Source organism: Tasmannia lanceolata, unplaced genomic scaffold, assembly GCF_043159265.1.
Source record: "Tasmannia lanceolata isolate RefF3 unplaced genomic scaffold, GAP_Taslan_0.1 ptg000015l, whole genome shotgun sequence".
In the NCBI taxonomy this organism is placed as follows: domain Eukaryota; kingdom Viridiplantae; phylum Streptophyta; class Magnoliopsida; order Canellales; family Winteraceae; genus Tasmannia; species Tasmannia lanceolata.
Window position 1 is genome coordinate 11,311,939 of NW_027518692.1, and position 20,989 is coordinate 11,332,927.

The 20,989-nt window shown below is 38.9% G+C and overlaps 1 pseudogene across 2 annotated transcripts; it reads right to left on the reverse strand.

Moving 5' to 3' along the window:
* Nucleotides 1-10,646: 10,646 nt before the first annotated feature.
* Nucleotides 10,647-20,189, reverse strand: LOC143845546 (small ribosomal subunit protein eS28 pseudogene; annotated as a pseudogene). Of its 2 annotated transcripts, none has more exons than XR_013234473.1 (2): nucleotides 20,048-20,189; nucleotides 10,647-11,099 (listed from the first exon to the last, which is right to left on the reverse strand). The product of XR_013234473.1 is annotated as a small ribosomal subunit protein eS28 pseudogene, transcript variant X1 (transcript). The 2 variants fall into 2 exon arrangements; XR_013234474.1 differs by having other exon boundaries at nucleotides 10,647-11,092; nucleotides 20,048-20,178.
* Nucleotides 20,190-20,989: the final 800 nt, after the last annotated feature.

The following is a 20,989-nucleotide window of genomic DNA, read 5'->3' on the forward strand; positions in this document are numbered from 1 at the left end:
CGCGGATCCCCTTTGCACACTTCTAGTGGGGGCGAAATCTGTCTTAAGGAAAGCGATTTCGCGCCTTGAAGCAAACTGGTTACTGTTTAGATACAAATTATTTCTCCAACAGAAACTAAAACCAATATTTCGGCAGAAATAAAGGTCGAGGCTCAAGATGTGAGCAAGAAGACGAAGACGGTAGCTTTCAAAATCGAAGAGGAAGAGAAGCATACAGAGAGGGAGTCTTTGTTAAAGGAAGATAGGGAAAAAGGGGGGAATTCTTCTTCTTCTTCATCATCGTCTTCTTCTTCATTGGGGGGTTTGAAGAACAAGAAGGAAGAGAAGGGTAAAAATTCGTCTTCTTTCTTGAGGAGAAAGAGCCATTTGAGATGACCTTTGCTCCGGAACCTTCTAACATTCGGCGCGGGGCTGAGACTAACGAGATGCTTATAAAGAAGGAAAAGAAGACACAAATGGAGAGAAGACAGATTTGTAAGGGGGAGGCTTTGGGTGGGTCAGAGAGGATTTTGGGTGGGGCTTGGAAACTTCAGCAGAGTGCCAGGTAAAAGGAAAGAACTAAAAAGAAGAGATAAAAAAAAAAGGTTACTGATGTTGGACTACCGCGTTTTGATAATTGCACGAACTCATCTTGTCTTTTATTATTTAAACAGCTCCCAAAGGTTATTAAAATAGAAGCCAATCAAATTTAAAAAAGAAAAAAGAAAAATCCAAGCTGGGTTTGTGAAATTATTAAAATATGGTAGTGTCAATATCAGTAGCCAAAAAAAGAGAGAAATGATATCAGCACAACCATATTTTAATAACTGCACAAATTCAGCTTGCGTTTTTTATGTAATTGGCTTGTGAGAGCATTTTGGGAAGTGCAACAGCGCTTTAAATAATAGAAGATAAGATGAGTTAGTGCAATTATTCAAATATGGTCATGCTGATATCATTTCCCCAAAAAAGTTCTTTATTAAGGCTCTACACCATTGTAAACAAATGAATAGGGGTGCGAATATCATAATTCATTGAATATTTTTGTCGGTTTTTTTAGAACTAGTAAAAACGCACATGAACAAGATTATCATCTGTAAATTATTTTTTGGGAACAATCAATTTATATTGCGGCCCATTAAATGGACGGTTTGGATCATCCTATGATGTAGGCCATAAAATATTCAGTATAATTTTTTCTTTTTGATAGGTAAGTTGGGGTTTTGCGAGGACCCCTACCGGCTTATTAAAAAATACTTTACTACATGGGCTTACCCCATATATATTCTAAAAAGAATTTTGTGACAAAACCTGCAAACCAAAAACATATTTCTTACTCCCTATTTTAAAAAAATAGTACTGTATAACTTACACCATAGGATGATCCAAACCGTCCAATTGATGGGCCACATCGTAAATAGGGTGTTCCCAAAAAACACATTTCCATGCGATGATCGTAGCCCTGCAGTCTATAGAGGAATGGCATATTTAGGAAACATTTATTTGGTGGAGGGTTGTAATTATCCTATGCCTACTTACATTGTGGCCCATGAAATGGACGGTTTGGATCATCCTACGATGTAAGCCATACAATACTTTTTCAAAAAAAAATACTCACTATGAGGACTAACACTATATAAAAACTCTCATAATGACATCATTGCGCTCTAAATCATGGGGAAACGGGTAAAATGGGCCGGGTCAAAATCACCCGAAAATTTTTATTATCCTAGCCACCTTCCACGAGCTACTTGTATGCTTGTCGCCCATCCTTTTGCTGCAAAGATTGGCAGAAGTACGATTGGTGCAAAGGTGGCTAGCAATACATAATAGTAATAAATAATAATGATGCAGTACTAAAGTTTTAAATGAAAAATTACGAGAAAATGGAAGCAAGCAATATTACGAAGAAAGTACCGAAAGAGTGTAATAAAATATGACAATTACAGGAAAAGTACAAAGAAAAGTAAAAAATTATGACAATCATGGGCAAAGAGGGATAAAAAGGAGACAGCTGGGGGTCTTTTTTAACTCATGTACAATGGCATATGAAAAGCGGAAATTACGAAGAAAAAAAGTGTGAAAAAGGACATACGTAGAACTTTTGAAGGAAATTAAGGCAGGACTCATATGGCAATAGTAGGAAAGAACGTGCTGAAAAATATAGGATTCTCGCTTTTAGTATAGTAAGGATTGAGTACTTTTTATTTTTATGTTCTTGTGAGGGCAGGAAAGGCTTCAATGGAATGAAGAGTTCGAAGAAGACGAGCGAGTTCGGGAAACACAAGCCAGTTTCTGCGGGGCCAAATTGCTTGTAAGTGACAACTGATTTTCTTTTATTTACCTCATAAAATTGGCAAATTACCCCTATATCCCCTTTGAGCAGTTTTTGTCACGAGTAGAGGGAATTACCATAATTTCGTAAATACGCTTTGGTTTTACCCAAAAAAGGTAAATTACGAGGTGTTTTAAGGGTAAATCGAAGAAAAAAATGGAATTCAGTTCTCTCTCTCTCTCTCTCTCTCTCTCTCTCTCTCTCTCTCTCTCTCTCTCTCTCTCTATATATATATATATATATATATATATATATATAGCAGGATGGGGGTTTCACTGTTCAGGCTGACGTGGACAGTCCCCCGTCCGGCTTGAGATCTACGCGGCATCCTCTTTCCTTATTTTTTTGATGGGTAAGCTGGGGTTAGGCAAGACCCCTACCAGATTCATTAAAAAATTATAAAAAGAGATATATCAGGGAGGCTCAAAAGCGAGCAAAAAGGGCACATACACCCAACAAGACGAAAGCCAAAGCACATGGGGGGCCCTTAAAAGGCATACAGATTGAAAAATACAAACAAAAATTACAAATCCTCATAGCTAAATACTAGCGACGAAGAGGACTGGACGGAGGGGAGCTACAATCTCAAGTAGCTATGACTTGCAGCATCAAGAGCTACAACATTTGCAAGCTCCTGGGGCATTAGATTAGTAGGGATATCCTCCCCTAAACAGCAGCAAGCAGGTTTGGAGAGGTAATCCGCTGCGGAATTGCCTTCTCTACGTTGCATCCTTCTCAATAAGAGAGAGGCTTCTATCAAGAATCAATTCCCTCTCTCTTGCTCCATAAATATCTCCTCTTTCCTAATTTTTAGAAATTAAATCTCTCTTCCCTCTTGAGTAAATATCTCTCCCTCCATAAATATCTCCTCTCTTTGCAAATTTCTAGAAAATTTAGGTTGAGTTGAATGTTGATTACAACCTTAAAAACGTAAAATCTCGGTTTCTTATTTTTATTGCTATTAAGTCTCTCTCTCTCTCCAAAAACAATATCTGAACTATTTTGTGGTCGCATATTTCATTCCTTCGTACGGCAATCTCTCTTAGAAAGAATTTAATATGCATTGTTTCCAAAAAACGAATTCAACAGGCAATTCTTATTCTACATCTCTCTCTTACACAATTTTGCTAACTATCTTAATATCTCTTCCCTCTCTCTTGCACAATTTTGCCAACTATCTTAATATCTCTTAATACCATTTTAACAAAGCAAATTTCAACAAACAGATTTTACTTACAAATGATGGCTTAATCATCCAAATAGGTGGTCCCCACTCTACTTTTTCTAAGCATTCAATGTTGATATACATTAATCACATCTACGGTGGAGATTGAAGGGGCCCACCATTTCAGTTGTCTTGCAAAATTAAGGAGCTTTCTACAATTGAGCCACACCATTGGATCATTTAAATTTATGTCCAGATCGATCTAATGATCCAAATCATAATATGATCAACCGATCAAGATTAAACATGGGCAATGGATCACATCTCATTACTCATTTTTACCTTCGATCTGTCTAACAAATTAATGTCTTAGATCATCCAATCATCCAAATAGGTAGGCCCCATTCTACTTTTTCCTGATCATTCTATTTTTTATCAGCAGAGATTGAAGGGAACCCCCATTTCAGTTGTCCTATCTAACAAAGGAATAGCTTGGATCATCCAAATAGGCACTATATTTTTTTCCAAGAATTCTGTTTTCAATCCACTGAGCAGATCTACGGTGGAGATTGAAGGGGCCCATAAATTCAGTTGATCTGATTCCACTAGCATGGACGCAATGTTCTTTATAGCCTCTTTTACATTGGTTTTTAGTTCCTTATACCTTCCTTTATATTGGTTTTCAGAGAAATATTTTATTAGCATCTTTTCCCTGCGTTTTCTTTCAATGCCATTCTAGATATTTTACTCAATTTCATTTTCGCGGGCATTATGGATCCCTTATGTTAATCTTATGTTAATTTAAGAGGGTTTTATTTATTCTAACTCGTATTGAAAATGATGGAAAGGCATAGACGGTTTGCAGAAGGCTTAGACCAAATTAGCACAATGATTGAAGAATTGCGTTGAGAAGAAGAAATGAAGAAACTTGAAGATATTGATATTCACTTCGAGAAAAGTGCAAGAATTTATGACGACAAGGCTCGGTTAGTTGAAGAAATTACTGAAGAGCATAGTTATTTTGCTCAACAATTCGATCATTCTGTCATTTCGATGCGACTCCATGAAAATTCGTATTTCTTCCCAACTTCGATCACATCGGATTTTAAAGGCGGGATTCGAATGATCCTGGCCACTATATTTGAAGAATCTAAAAGGCTAATATCAACTATGCCTTATAGGATTTGGGATCCCGGTGGATTGAAGTATTTTCTCCAGTGAGGAATTCAACCTTGAGGACAAAGTTGTTTCGAGGAGGAAGGAATGATGCGTGCACAAATAAATCCCTAATTTTTAGGCTTTTTAAGTTGATTTACCTTAGTTGTGGTTGCTTTTAGGATTGTGATTGTTAGTTTCTTGATTTCTCTCTGATTCCTAGTTATCATTTTAGTATTGCTATTTTCCACGTATCTCTAAACCGTGTATATGTGTGGGTGAAGATGGTGTATTTAAATGGCATGTTTATCATTAATAAAAGAAGAAGAGACTTTATAGTAAAATAGAAATTATGTTTCTAGGAGAGTAATGGCTCCTCTCGAACTGAGCCGTTAGGAGGTCCCAGTTGCCTCGAATCAACCATCATCTTCCCTATTCTTCCTTTTTATTTTGTTTATTTGTGTCACAGCCTATTAAACACATAATGACTTGCATTACATAGTATCAAGTACGCCTGGCCAAGAGCATACTCCTGGGCCAGGGAGACTAGGAGTAGATAAGTAAAAAGAAAAAAAGTTTGTGTCGCCCATCCTGCACCAAGCTGTCGTAACAGGCCTTGCATTGCCGCCAAGTCAAACAAGAAACCCTTATCAATACCGTACAGATCTGTCCTCCACTACGATCATACAGAATAATTGACCATTAGCTTCTCAATCCAAAACTTCACTCCTTTTTCTAGAAACTCTAAACCTCCATCACAAAAATAGATGCAAAAACATCCAGGCAAACATGCCTCACAAAGCAAAAGACTGTGGTCTCTCAAGCTATTGAGGATCTACTTCATTGCTACTCGCCACCTAGATCACATAAGATCTCATCATCTGAGAAAGGACTAGGGTTTGTGCTTCCTCAAGGGATCCACACAATGAACCTACTCCTTAACCTTTGCGATGGAAAAGACAACAATGACATCTCTCATAAAAAAATTACACCATAATTAAGAAAGAAAACAACAACCCAATCTCTAATCTCCAACCAGGGAACAATATACTAACCACATGCACCACCATTTTCAAAACACTCCGATGATGAAATGACAACCACTTCTACGAACCTTTCTCTTTTAAAACCAAGTACAGACTCTTCCAATCATAGATCCAACTTACCTAAAAACCTTCCAAGCACCAAGCTGCTGCTGACGGGGCCCTCTTCCTCCTAACTTCAAAACTAAAGACTTTACCCGGAGACCCAGACTCGATAAAAGAAAAGAAAAAGAAAGACCCAAAAGCCCCTAATCCAAAAACACTATCTATAAAGGAGGAAATCGCTCTATTTCCTGTAGGGGTGAGCATTATTCGGTTAAAACCGAATAACCGAATCGAATCGAATTGGTCGGTTCGGTTCGGTTTTTTTCTTTTCGGTTCGGTTTCGGTTTTTTTTTTTTGAAATTCAGTTTCGGTTTCGGTTTTCTCAAAAAAAAAATTCGGTTAACCCGAAATTATGGATGAAAACCATTTTTTCCAAAAAAAAAAAGTGCGATATGTGCACTCGGTAGGATGATCAAAACGGTCCATTTGATTGATCACAACTTAATTAGGTTGTGCATAAAAAATCATTTCGATCGGATTATCCTAGCCCTCCGATCCAAACCGAGTTTTGATTTTTCCCTCTTTTTCTCCCACAATTCGGTTATTCGGTTATAACCGAATAGGTTTGGTTTTGGCGAATTTCGGTTCGGTTTTGGTTACCGAAATTTGGTAACCGAAATTATTTCGGTTACCAAATTTCGGTCTATTCGGTTTGGTTAAAACCGAATAACCACCCCTAATTTCCTGGGAGCGATAGGCTCTCCCTTCCCTCGACCCTGACTCTTTCTATTTTCCTTTTTCTCACTCGGATCTCTTGTCTCCATTTCCAAGCACCTCTTCTTCTCCTCCACTGATTCCTCTTCAAATCCTATCCCAAAAACATCTCTTATAGCTAACATTTCATCAATCTCATCAGAGGCTTTGGCTTCCTCCCTAGTCTGAAAAGACCTGATCTCCTTTAGCTTTACCATTTCATCCTTCTCACTTTCCTCTTTTCCCTTGTTAGAACCACTTCTGATCTTACCACTCCGACCCACCCTAGCAATTCCTTTTCCGGATTTGAACAGCATGGGAGGTACACCCCGGACGTCAGTTCTGGGACTATGCGCTTCTCGGCGACGATATTGTTATCGCGGACGAGAAGGTAGCGTTTCTTGTAGGTTGATGGATGAGATGCAAGTGACCATTTCAAAAGAGAAGTCCCTGGTCTCTCACGTCCTTCTGTTCTGACTCCCAGCGCAGCCTCCTTTCCTTCCGCTCTCTTCCAATGCCTTTTTAAGTGCGGGAGTTTGTAAACTGGGAAATAAGCTTCTTTAACATCTCTCTTTCCTGTCAAGCGGAAGAACTCCTCTGCATTCTCTCTAGCAGCCTTTTTGAATTCCTTCCACTCTTGCTTTAAAATCTCTATCTCTCTCTCCTTGGGCGTTGGTGGGCCTTCATATGTCCTCTTCTCCTTGTCCTTGGGCACATTTTTACTTTCTTCGACTGAATCATCTTCCCATTCTACTTTCCATTTGCCTTTTCTATCCACTCCCTCAGGTTCTCCTCTTGAGGAAGAGTCGCTTCGCTTATCAAAAATTCTCATCACTTTCGAATTCAGAGCAAGTTTTTTTTTTTCCTTTTTCTTCACTTATTAAGCAGCCCTGTAGTTTTCTTTTAAAGAAGAATAGACCTCCTTTAGTAGCCTGAAGAGTCGACGGATTGAAAAAATTATGACCCTCAGTTTTGAGGCCACCTCGCATGAAAGAAGCTTTTCCTATGCAGAAACTTTTCGGCTTCTGGGCTGATTTGACACGTTTCCTTAGATTATAATTTCTGTCAGCTTCATCCCTTTTAGATTTCCCAAAATCCTTTTTTGTACCTATCATTAATTTTTCGAGGGTCCGTCAAGACTACTGCCAACTTTGTATCTTTTTTTTACCTGCTCGATTTCTGTTGGCCTTCCCTTGTGTGCCATTTGTCCTTAATAGTAATGCAATCTGTTTATCCTTCACGACAAGTCTTCCTTCTTTACTTTGATGGCTCGTTATTCTAATCATTGACACCTGTGATTCATTTAGGGGTAATCTCTTTAATTCAAATTCGAGAGCTGGATCTTTCAACGACTCTTTTTCCTTTTCCTTTCCTTTGTCAAGAAATTTTTTCCTTTCCTATCTCGGATTAGCTTTTCCTTCAGCAATGGCATGCCGGACTTCTGTTTGTCAGTTTCCTCTCGAAGCCTGTTGATTTCCTTTGCTTTGATCACTTTCTCCAACGTGCTGCTTTTCGTTAGTATTCATGTCCACATCTATCGCCTTTATTCTTACCAGGTAGTTCTTTGTTTCTACCTTAAGGCTAATAAATGGAATCTGGTATTTCCAGTCTGAGGTGAGAACCTTTGCTGAGGCGAAAGCCATGCAATGGTCGTGATTCCCCGTGAGCTGGACCTCAATCACCTGCCCAAAGTACTTCCCCAAAGCCTCTATAGTTGAGAAAGTCATGCATGCAACGGGATGTCATAAAATCTGATCCATATGGATTTACCAGTGTTGAACAATGGATTCCAAGTCTGCAGTGAAGTAAGAAATCCACCAAAAGCTTCATGTCCTCTACTAAGGATCCCTTCTGCTTGAAATTTCGATTCCAAATTGAAAAGGATCAACGTTGGGCTAATGTAAAACGGTTTTGCTAATCAGGTAGATCCCAAGATCTCTTTGCCCATGACCATACCTCTTCTAGGGTCCATGAGCTATTTCTCATCCAACCCACCAAACATCTTTTAATTGCACGCTACTCAATCTGCCCCAGCAGTATGCCAATCTCCGGTGGACCACTATTAGTTTCATTTTTCTGAGGAATCATCCTTACCTTCTTTGGGAGTCTTACCTATTGCTCCTTCCTTTCGTTGCACAGGGTATTTCCGGCACAGATTGCGACTCCCAAGATTCTTATAACCACAGCCTGCACATTTCCAATCTGACTTCTAGGAAGAGATATTCCTACTGCTCCTCCTTGGGTGGAACGAACTAATAGTACTTCTTCCCTTGAGCATTGATCGAGCTACTAAGCCGAGGCGCTGAGCCTCTCTGTATAAGAACCCGGACATTTCAGGCCGAAAACCACCGTTCTCCCTATATTAGATCTCTTTTTGGACACTGAAAACTCAAAACCGAACCCATGGAAGATGGAGATGTTGATAGATGCAGCACCTTCAAAACCGTGTATTCATGTGTAGAGCTCCCGTAGGCATTGATTTGGACAGCTGATTTACTTGATCTTGGGTTGTAATCCATTATTTCACATGTGTAGTACTATTCTCTTTTGATCAAATAGACTTATTCACATTGAGATTAATCAGTAGCCATTGCTCTCCTCCTTAACCTAAAGGCCATTGACCTCCATGCCTTGAAAGACGGTGTTCCTTAACAGCCAGTAAAAATTTCTCTCACTAACAAGTATGAAACGCGTTCTCTTTTAGGTGATACTATTTTCACAGGCAAATTGTGGTTGGCAAGGTCACAGTAGCAAAAGACATTGGAATTTGTATTTTATACATTGGAAGAATCCGTTTTGTTATTAATAAACTAGGAGGGTGATGGCGTCTGAATCCGGGTCTGCGATTGCGCGGTCGGTAGAGGGCCTCCGCGGGGTCTGCAATCACAAACAAAGGGGGTCAGGGGGTCCGGGGTGGGTCCCGGACGACCACTTCGACACCCAAGTCAGATCCTTCGACCAATCAATATAAAGAACAGCGAGAAGGGGAAGGGGTTTCGATCAGGGTTACCAGGGGCAGCGTGCGGAATCTTTTCTGAGTGCGTGAGTGAGTGGGTTGGAGGGGACTAGCAGGGAGAGTAGGATTGAGTTCCTAGCCTCTTTTGTTGTTGCCTCGCCTCTTTTCCCTGTGTCCTGAGTGGAGAATGGGTGAAGTCCTTTTTTCCGCGGAAAAGCCTCCTCTTCCCTTCTTCCTTTTCCTCCCTTTTAAAGGGAGGCGCGGCCATTTTCATCATTATGGAGAGAAAACCTTCTTTTGCAGCATTGGGCCGTCCCCCTGCTTCGCCGGCGCGCATGGCTTTGGCGGCCATTTCCTTCCATGATTTGTGATGATGAGGCCTGGGCGGCGAGAGGGCATGTGTCATGATTGTGTGGTCTTTGCCATTTTCCAACGTCTTTCTTCATGATGATTGGGCTCTGGTCGTGCATAGATGACACGTGGCGATATTTGGGAACAAAGCCGTATTTGTGTCCCATCAGAGGGGGGGGGGAAGAATGACTGAAAGAAAACAAATCATTTAGTTTTTCAAAGTTTCATTTGACTCAATGACCAGAGTTAGCGAGGATATATAGCTCAGAGACGTCGAACAAAAATTTGATTATTTGCATCAACCTTTCTAGGGGCTCATTCAAGACTTATGCGAACTACTACTCCACAGAAAAATGAGAGCTTTGGTTTCCAGTCATTAGAAAATGACAGCTTTGGTTTCCAGTCATCAGGATAGCTCGGGGCTCCAACAAAGGGACTACAAGGCTAAGAGGGAGAGACTTAAAAGTCTCCAAACCCATCCAAATAACTCTGAACCAAGGTAATATGCCTCTCCATTAGCCGATCTCTGTATATGATGGAATAAGCACATGATGAAATCGAAAGCCATCCAAACAATCTTGGATCTCAACAAAGAATTCTATAAACCTCAACCCTCAATGGAAGAGGTCACATGTCACGAGCCATCCAACCATCTAGTGACATTGAGAGAAATCTTAATCCACGGTGAGATGACTCAAGGCAGGGCTATCAATAATCTAACCAGATCTCATTCTAAGTGATACTTCTGTAAAGATTTTAGATCTCATTCTAAGTGATACTTCTGTAAAGTTTTTAACGGTAGTTCTAAATCGAGCGTACAGGACAGGAACTAAAAAAGGGATATGCTGTAACAACTCAATAAAGTAATTCCTTAAAGCAAAATCTTTATAAGCCACAATAAACATTTGAGGAAACGTGAGTTCTCAATCATAGTAAAGATGAAAAGCAAAACCAACAGTAAATCCCTCTCAAATAGTCTGCCTCCCTAATTCCTAAGCTTTTCATGAAATAGGTCTCATGCAAACACAAACTTAATGCAATTCATGAGGAAGATTAATATTTGCAACAAAACAAACTTAACAAAATCCTAGAAGGAGAAACACACCACTCTCAACGCAACCTCCTAGCTTCTCTTTCAGACTCGAGCAGGGTAAGGATATCACCTTCCCTAACAGGGCCTTTCACATTCCGCATGATGAGTCGATTCTGGTCGTCCAGGAACTTGACTCTGACCTGAGTCACTTGTCCTCTTGATCCCGTTCGGCCCATCACCTTAACCACCACGGCAAGCTTCACTTGAGCATCCATTTCTGTGGGCTGGTTCCACACAATATAGCTTGTTAGTCAGAAATCCGATTGAATGCAAACAGAAATGAGGGCGGCATGATTATTAATTTAAAGATAGAAGAGGAGTGCATGGAATGAGCATTTTTTAGGAGGGAGGACTGATTTACAGGTAATGTAAGGGTAGAAAATTTTCATAATATGAGCATGAAATTTCAACGAGGTGCTGTCAGCAAGTATAGGCAACACAATTACTGGTAGGCACAAAGTAGGCAAGTCACCTCTACTCACTTTTATGTGCACTCCAGAACAGAATGAGAGATATGGAACAATATTCGGGTAATAATATTGCACAGGAAAGGCAAGTACAACACTTTAGATCTTTTGGCATATAATCGTACCATACCATACATCTTTTTCTTCTTTTTTTTGGAATGGCTACCATACTACATCTCATGAATCAAAAAACAAAAATACATGTCTTATGAATCAAATGGTTGTCAAACATTTCTCATGGAAATATAAGCTACTGTTTGATTGTTTTATTTGGTAGGAGAGATAAGTGTTGTCAACTGTCATAGTGAAGTTATAAGTTATCGTGAGGTAGAACTAGAGTGGATAGGAAGTGTATCGTTGGCTGTTTAGCTGTCAAAAAGTAGAGTGCTGAAAAATTAGGTGCCCCTATCAAAACAAGAAGCATAAATTAGTGTCAATTTCAAACCTCCTAGCAGAAAAAAGAAAAACAAAGATACATGAAGTACAGCTTTATCTGAATTTTGCCTCAAAGTGGGAAATGATATATTCACCCTCTTTTATTCCCAGGCCACTCCTTGTAGTGTAAAAATAGTCATTAATACAGTGAAAGGGCTTGGCCCAGGGAAGAAAACAGGGTGAATTGGTGAATATATGACTTCCCCTCCATTTCAAAAGATTTCTTGATGTACTACACTTTCCCACTGAGGAGACAAGAAAAGATAAGATCAGCTTCACTTAAGATTTACTTGGCACCAAACAACCAAATGCTAGCCTGCCAGGGGTTAAAAAACCACAACTTTACCTAGGTTTCACCATGAAGTAAAGCAACCAAATAGATCATTACGGACTATGCATGAAGTTTCCCATAAGAGAAATCTTTTAATTCTTACCGATTAAGAGAGAGTCAAGCAAACTAATTTATTCTGATGGAATCGTGAAACGAGTTTCAAAACTCAGTCTCTTGAAAACTCGACTAAGATAAAAGGGAGTCAACTCAATTGAGTCAATAATTGAGGCAGTCAATTTCTCATTAACTCAAGCGAGTCAATAGGAGTTCTGATTATGGTAGTGTAATCATAACTCCTTTGAATCGGGCGAGTCGATGATTGACTCAGAGTTTTCAGTGGTTTATAGTTTTATACCATAGCAATGAGGATTGAGGAACAAAAAACTGCTTCAGGAACCTCTACCAATGCTCCACGCAAAGAAAAGAACAATTTTCAATGATGAGTAGAGAGAATCAGATATGAGAAACCATAGTAACAATGAGAGAAATAACGGAGAGAAATATCAATTTTAGAACAGTATTACCCAGACGCAAATAACCAGAGGACGGAATCTGGAAGTGAGAAACATAGGCATCTGTGGAATCTGTGATGGGAAGCTATTTCCTAGTAGCAATGTGACAAAAAGCTGTGGAAAAGGATTCTTGACTTTGAGCTCTTAGACTAGTGCCGCGCTCTTCAAGATGGATTCACAACACTGAAACCGAATCCCCGCTAGTACAGCAATGGTTCATAGCCGTACTTAAGAACTCAGACTCGGACAAGAACTCAAGCAGGGTAAAAACCTAGTTGACGCAAGCAAGTTATTGACTGATGCAGTTAATTTTTCATTAACCCGAGCGAGTGAATGATTTACTCAGAAAGTATTAAAAACAGTGGTTCATGATATCTGACATTGATTGGCCAAGGAAGGGACTGAGTCTCCACTAGTGACCTCATTTATAGTGAAGACTCTTCACTGAGAAGATTCTGAATCACGAGTAGGGATTTTTCTATTGTTACAACCTCTGATATTTCTTATTAAGATATGACCTCTCAGTCCCAGTTTATTGCCTACTGCCTACAGTGACTACCTGTTATGAGTCCATGTCAGAACTTAAGGTTATATTGACAAACTCTGAATCTAATATTGTGATATACGCTCCCAAGTCTCAAGCCCATCCATAGTGGTCGCCTACGCATAATGATGTTATCTAGCAAGGACACGTAACTAAAGCATTGTCCTAGTTGGGCAAATTCTTTCACTAGATTTTAAATTGATTAAGGAAAACTAAAACCAATAAGAAAAGACCACAAAAACCTTAACTGTTACACAAATTGGCACACAAAAGATATTGTAAGATTGCCTTAAGATCTGAAATTTTAGTACCATAAATAAATTAGGCGCTTTTGAAAACACCAAAACACGAAGCATTAAAATGATGCACATGTAGGGAGCAGTCATGTTACTTCTTCATTTTTCAATCCATGAACAGGTAAAAAGAAAATGTGTGTGAAATTCAATGTCGAGGGTGAACTTTGAAGTGATAATTCATATGAATGGAAATAAGCCAGTACACTGCCGATAGTGGTAGTAAATAGTCGTTCCTAGTGCTACCACTGTTGACAGGCAAGGTTTAAAATTTTGGTTTCGGTTTATGTTTCAGACATAGCCGAAACCGAAACTTCAGCCGAAATTCGGTAAAAAAAACATATTTCATTATTGTGCCAAAATTTGGAAAAAAAAATTATATTTCCAAAATTTCGGATTTAGGTGGTTTCAGTGTCGGTCCCAACAAAAATCCAAAATTTCGACCGAAATTTAAAACCATGTCGACATGTTCCATTACACTTTGATTCAATCATTCAATGTATAGATACCAAAAGATGCGGACAAAAAAAGAAGTTGCCATTTCCATCTCTATATGGTAATAATCATGTAAAGAATGCAGGAGAATCATATATTTCAAAGAAATAAATCTTCATCAAGACCTGCAATTTCATTTCAACTATCCTATCAATATGATAGAACTAACATTGACACCAATAACAACCACGCAAATCTAAGAAATTCTATCTTTCAATAAAAAATACAACTCGTAAACGACTTTGGCCATCCATGCCTCATTTTATCGTCAATCATCTATCACAGAAATTTATTCACTCGCATACAATTATATTTCCTTAGCAAAATTCAAGGAAGCATATACCATACACTTAAAACCCCGCAATCACAAGCAAATACCATATACTTAAAAAAACCCCAATCACCACAATCTGACCAACCTACTGTGAATCTGATACACCTCTGAATCGAGAATCAGAGTCAGTTGACCAGGAAATCAACACACCAAACAGAGCTAAGCCTCAAAGGGACAGGGGTCAGCCCAAGTGGATGTCTGACTATGTAATCAAGAAGTAGAAAGGTCACTTTCAAGGAGGTTAATACAGCTGTAAAGTAGTTAGAACTATAGTTAGTTGGTAATCATTGTGATGACTGTAGTTAGTTAGTGGTTGTAACACATTCAGCTATAGCATAAATGTACTGAACATTCTGGAAGAGGGTAATGAAATGACATAATCAATTTCCTTTCTCTATCCTTCTCCTTCTTCATTCTCCTTTTCCATTCTCTCTAGAACTAGTATTACTGAAATTCAAGATCAAGAAGTATCATTTGGTGCTTGCATTGTTCTGAACAAATGGCAGACGGCACTCGATCTCGTCAAAATTCCCAATCTGATGTTCCATCAGATAAACTCACACCTCAACTGGTTCAATTCCAGAAACAAATGCGTGATGATTTCATGGCCATCCTTCTTCCTATGCAACAGAAGTTGGACAAATTATCTTCTGATTTTGAAAACATAAAAAATCAAGCGCACAGTTCTATTCGACTTCTTTCTCAAATCAAGAAGAGTTACAATCTAATCCTATTGCCGGGATTCCACCGAAACACGTAAAGCTGGATTTTCCAAAATTTAGTGGAGGCGATCCCTCTGCTTGGCTTTTCAAGGTAGCCCAATTCTTTGCTTTTCATCGCATACCGGAGAATCAAAAATTTCCAATGGTCTCCTTTCATATGGAAGGATCTGCTTCTAGTTGGTTTCAATGGATGTCCAATAGCAATCAACTACGTTCTTGGCATGAATTCGAATCCGCACTCAAGTATTGTTTTGGTCCTTCTCTTTTCGACGATCCACAAGGTGCGTTATCGAAATTAACTCAAAAGGGATCTGTTCTTGAATATCAAGCTGAATTTGAAGACTTGTCAAATAAAGTTTATGGTCTTTCTGATCAATTCTTGAAAAGCTGTTTTATCTCAGGGTTTAAACCTGAAATTCGCTGGGAAGTAGTAGCACATCAACCCTATGGAGTACATCAAGCATTCGGTCTTGCTCGTTTACAAGGAGAAAAAATTGTTGAATCTTGTGGGGCTATTAGACAATGGAATGCTAAATTGGGACCTCAACCCTCCGTATTAGGTCCTATGCCTTCACCTTACAATCCGAAAAACTTCAGCAATTCTTCTTTTCCTACCTCCAATTCCAAACCCTCTACTTCTGCTGTCAACCCAACTACTTCCAAAATTCCAATCAAGAAACTGTCCTATGCGGAAATGCAATTAAGGCGTGAAAAAGGGCTCTGTTTTAATTGTGATGAAAGATTTCATTCGGGTCACAAGTGTACAAATCAGATGTCCTTATTACTTTTAGAAAGTGAAAATGATGATGAGATTTTTTTTAATTCGATAGATTTAGAACTCCAATCAGAATCTGTAAATGGTTCTTCAGAACTTGCTATTAGTTTCCATGCTTTAATGGGCCTCAATGTGTCAAAAACGCTGCGGCGGCTAGAAGGTGTTGCTACAAATCATATCGTTCAAGTATTAGTTGATGGAGGTGGTACTCATAGCTTCATTCAAGAAAGAGTTGCTAAATTTTTGGGATTATCTGTTAATCACTCACCGCATTTTAAGGTTCAAGTGGGAAATGGCCAATTTCTGACTTGCCAAGGAATGTGTTCCAACATTACAATTCACATCCAAGACCATTCCTTCGTTACAGATCTTTTCGTTATTTCTTTACAAGGGGCGGACGTGATTTTGGGCGTTCAGTGGTTACAGGAGTTAGGCGGTTAGGCCCTGTCACCACCGATTATAATGCCTTAACCATGGAATTTATATGGCACGGGAAACATGTTCATTTCCAAGGGCTTCAAGATAAGCACTCGACTATTATCTCGCCAACAAAGTTGCATAAATTGGCAGATAACGGGGGTTTAGCATCCTGTTTCATGTTATTACCTGCTACACTCAGTACCATGACTGCACAATCAGCTGGTGATCAATATCATGACATAGCCCCAGCTTTACAAGCGCTCCTTCATCAATTTGCAGAGGTATTTGCTGAACCTTCTTCCTTACCTCCTTTTCGACTTACTGATCATCACATTTTGTTAGAACCAAATTCAAAACCGGTGAATGTTAAGCCCTATCGCTATCCACATTTTCAAAAATCTGAAATTGAAAAACTTGTTAAAGAGATGCTTGATTCGGGAGTTATTCAACCTAGTACTAGTCCTTTTAGTTCCCCTGTTTTATTGGTAAAAAAAAAGGATGGTAGCTGGCGGTTTTGTGTGGATTATTGGGGGTTGTATGCTATCACTGTGGAGGATAGGTTTCCGATTCCTACAGTGGATGAATTATTGGATGAGTTACATGGTGCTACAGTGTTTTCTAAACTGGATTTACGAGCTGGTTATCACCAAATTCGAGTGGTTCCTTCTGATAATCATAAAACTGCTTTTAGAACTCATGATGGCCATTTTGAATTCCTTGTCATGCCTTTTGGTTTATCCAACGCTTCTTCCACTTTCCAGGCCACTATGAATCATATTTTTAAACCCTTTCTACGAAAATTCATCATTATTTCCCTTGACGACATTTTGGTGTTTAGCAAATCCATGGAGGATCATATCATTCATCTTTCACACGTTTTAAAAACCCTACAGCATCATTCGTTATACGCTAAGCTTAGTAAGTGCACATTTGGTCAATGTTCCATTGAATATTTGGGTCATTTTATTTCGGAAAGGGGAGTTTCAACCTGATCATAGGAAGATTGACACTATGTTGCAATGGCCTGTGCCATCGACTTTGAAGCAACTACGATGGTTTTTGGGTCTAACAGGATATTACCGAAAATTCATTAAAGTGTATGCTACCATTGCAGCTCCTTTAACTGACCTGTTAAAAAAAATGGATTTTCATGGAATGATTCAGCTGCCTTTTGATAATTTGAAACAAGCAATGACAAAGGCTCCAGTTCTAGCCTTACCAGATTTTTCTCTACCTTTCTACTTGGAAACAGACGCTTCTGGCCATGGAATTGGCGCTGTGTTGATGCAAAATGGGCATCCTCCTGCATACTTTAGCAAGAAATTATGTCCTCAAATGAGAAGAGCTTCGACTTATATACGAGAATTGTATCTGCAGTCGCTAAATGGCGTCAATACTTGTTAGACAACAAATTTTTTATTCACACTGATCAGAAAAGTCTTCGGAGCCTTATGGATCAAGTAATTCAAACTCCAGAACAGCAGCATTACCTAACTAAACTGTTGGGATACCGCTACGAAATTGTTTATAAACCTGGTAAGCAGAATAATGCAGCTGATGCCTTATCCAGATTACCGGAGATCGATTTCACTTCTGTGCCAATGGAATTCATGGCAATTTCTATTCTTCAATTTGCCTTCCTTAATATTCTCAAGCGTGAATTGGAGAGTGATAATGACTCGCAAGCCCTGTTCAAGAAGTTGCAACAGCAACCTGACGAATGTCTTCACTGGTCTGCAAGGGATGGTTTACTTTACCTTAAGGGGAAACTTTATTTACCTGCTAATTCCACTCTCAAGGACCGTTTGATTCATGAATTTCATTCCACACCTACAGGCGGCCATGCGGGTATTCACAGAACCTATATTCGTTTAGCTACAAATTTCTTTTGGAAATCAATGAGGGCAGATGTTCATAAGTTTGTTCTTCATTGTGTTACTTGTCAACAAATTAAAAGCCCTAATGTTCCTTCTTATGGTCTTCTTCAACCGTTGACTATTCCTGAACAAGTTTGGGAAGATTTAAGTTTGGATTTCATTACTCATTTACCAATTTCTCAAGGATTTTCTGTTATCTTGGTGGTCGTCGACAGATTTTCTAAAGGTGCCCATTTTGGAGCTTTGCCTACACATTATAAGGCTAGTAAGGTTGCTTCCTTGTATATAGACGTAGTCTGCAAGCATCATGGTATTCCCAGATCACTAGTTAGTGATAGAGACTCTGTTTTTTTTAGTCAATTTTGGCAAACCTTGTTTCGATTACAAGGTACGGAGTTACGGATGAGCTCTGCATATCACTCTCAAACTGATGGACAAACGGAAGTCGTTAATCGTTGCTTAGAACAATATCTCAGGGCATTCACATCTGAGTATCCTACCAAATGGCCCAAATTTTTGGGCTGGGCAGAATACCATTATAATACGGCTTTTCATTCGTCATTGGGCAGATCTCCGTTTGAAGCAATCATTGGACGACTTCCTCCTAACATTCCAGCTTATTGTAGGGGTAGTTCCAAATTAGAAGCCTCAGACCAAGATTTGGCCACCAGGGATGAGATCTTACATCATCTCAAAATCAATCTCACTGCAGCTCAATCTCGAATGAAAGCTAAAGCAGATGCGCACAGAACAGAATTACGATTTCAGGAAGGGGATTGGGTCTTATTAAAATTACAACCATATCGCCAGATAACTGTGGACACAAACCTACTGATAAGCTTCGAAAAAAGTTTTTTGGTCCATTTCAAATTCTCAAAAAGATTGGATTGGTTGCATATAAACTTCAGCTACCTGAGGGTTCGCAAATTCACCCTGTTTTTCATGTATCTGTTTTGAAACCATTTCGAGGAGATCCCACTTTAGTAAGTTCCCACTTACACTGCAGTTGGTAAGCATTGACAATCGCCCAGTTATTGAACCGTTGGCCATTGTGGGTGAGAGGCGGGTTTTAAGACAAGACAAATGGATTCAACAATGGTTGGTTCAATGGAACCAGTTACCCTTGGAAGAAGCTTCATGGGAAGATGCTGATGAATTTCACGGTTTATTTCCTTCTCTTCACCTTGAGGACAAGGTGGTTGTTAATGGGGGTGGCAATGATACACTTCTGAATCGAGAATCAGAGTCAGTTGATCAGGAAATCAACACACCAAACAGAGCCAAGCCTCAAAGGGACAGGGGTCAGCCCAAGTGGATGTCTGACTATGTAATCAAGAAGTAGAAAGGCCACTTTCAAGGAGGTTAATACAATTGTAAAGTAGTTAGAAAAGTAGTTAGAACTATAGTTAGTTGGTAATCATTGTGATGACTGTAGTTAGTTAATGGTTGTAACACATTCAGCTATAGCATAAATGTACTGAACATTCTGGACGAGGGTAATGAAATGACATAATCAATTTCCTTTCTCTATCCTTTTCCTTCGTCATTCTCCTTTTCCATTCTCTCTAGAACTGGTATTACTGAAATTCAAGATCAACAAGTATCAGAATCCTTGATGTTTCTCTAATACTATTTCTCTCTTTTTAAAAAAAAAAAATGTTCTCTCATACTATTTCTATTTTCTACTTTTCATCCCCCCTACAAGTTTCTCTTGCATCTACTTTCTCCTATTTACCAAGTTTTTCTCATTAACCTAAGTTAAAACCATCCCATTAACCTAAGACACAAACATAATCGTGTCAGCCTAGTTCAAGACCTGTTAAACATAGAGAACCCAAAACAAAACTCCAAATCTACCATTACTTAACCAAAGCATCAAAGATAAGAAAAACTAAAAAGATTTTAGAATAAGACAAAACAAACCCTAACAAAGAGATGAATTGAGAAACTGAAGAATCGTTACGTACCTGCAATCAGTAGAGATTAGAGAAGACGACCTCTCCGCAACTGATCTTGAGAGATACGACAGAGACAATAAAACCCTAGTTTTGGGTTTTTATATAAGGATTGATAAAAAATTTACAAGGAAAGTTTTATCCATGGAAAATGAGTGTTCCAGCTTTTTGTAACTCCTTTTTTCCGAATCGAAATTTTTTTCCTGTTTTCAGTCCCTGGATTTGTTTTTCCATTGAAAAATATCCCAAACAGGCAAACAATTTGGCCACGTTTGGCAAAAACAAGATTTCATGGAATCCCTATTGATCCGGTACGTTCTAATTGCAGTAAAGTCGTTAATAAAATAATTTATTGAGTAAAACTTTTACATGATAAACTTTTCAAAGTAAAGTTTTCATTTTCTATTGATCCACTAAAATGAGATGGAAAACAAATACAATGGTCCAATAACCACTATTTTACCAATCACATAATGTTTCTAATTCTTGAATCGGTGGATCACTTTTGGACGTTCCAGATCTCTATGCCCAAACAAAAAACCGATAAAAGACTAATGACCCCAGCTATCAATCGTAATCGTATGTCTTAATCTCACCGTACGGACGGCACGATTATACTCATATCAGATAAAGGTTTATGAGCGATACCTCCGATAGCTTATCTGAGCAAGCTCATATAAATAAGGTAGATAGCTATGTTGTTTGGGTTATGTTACATGTTGATTCTGTAGGACCTAATATAGATAGGGTGTCCCTAAGAAATCATCTCAATAAGATTATGGTCAGCGTTGATTTGTGGAGGTTTAAAAAGGACGTCTTGAAAATGGGTCCATTTTGTATTTGAACAAATTGAATGGTTAGGATGATTGTATGGGATGGTTTGTTAGGGAGGCGGTGTATTTATAGTGGCTTGTTCAGATAAGCTAAGCTAAAGCTTGGAAACCTCGCCCCCTC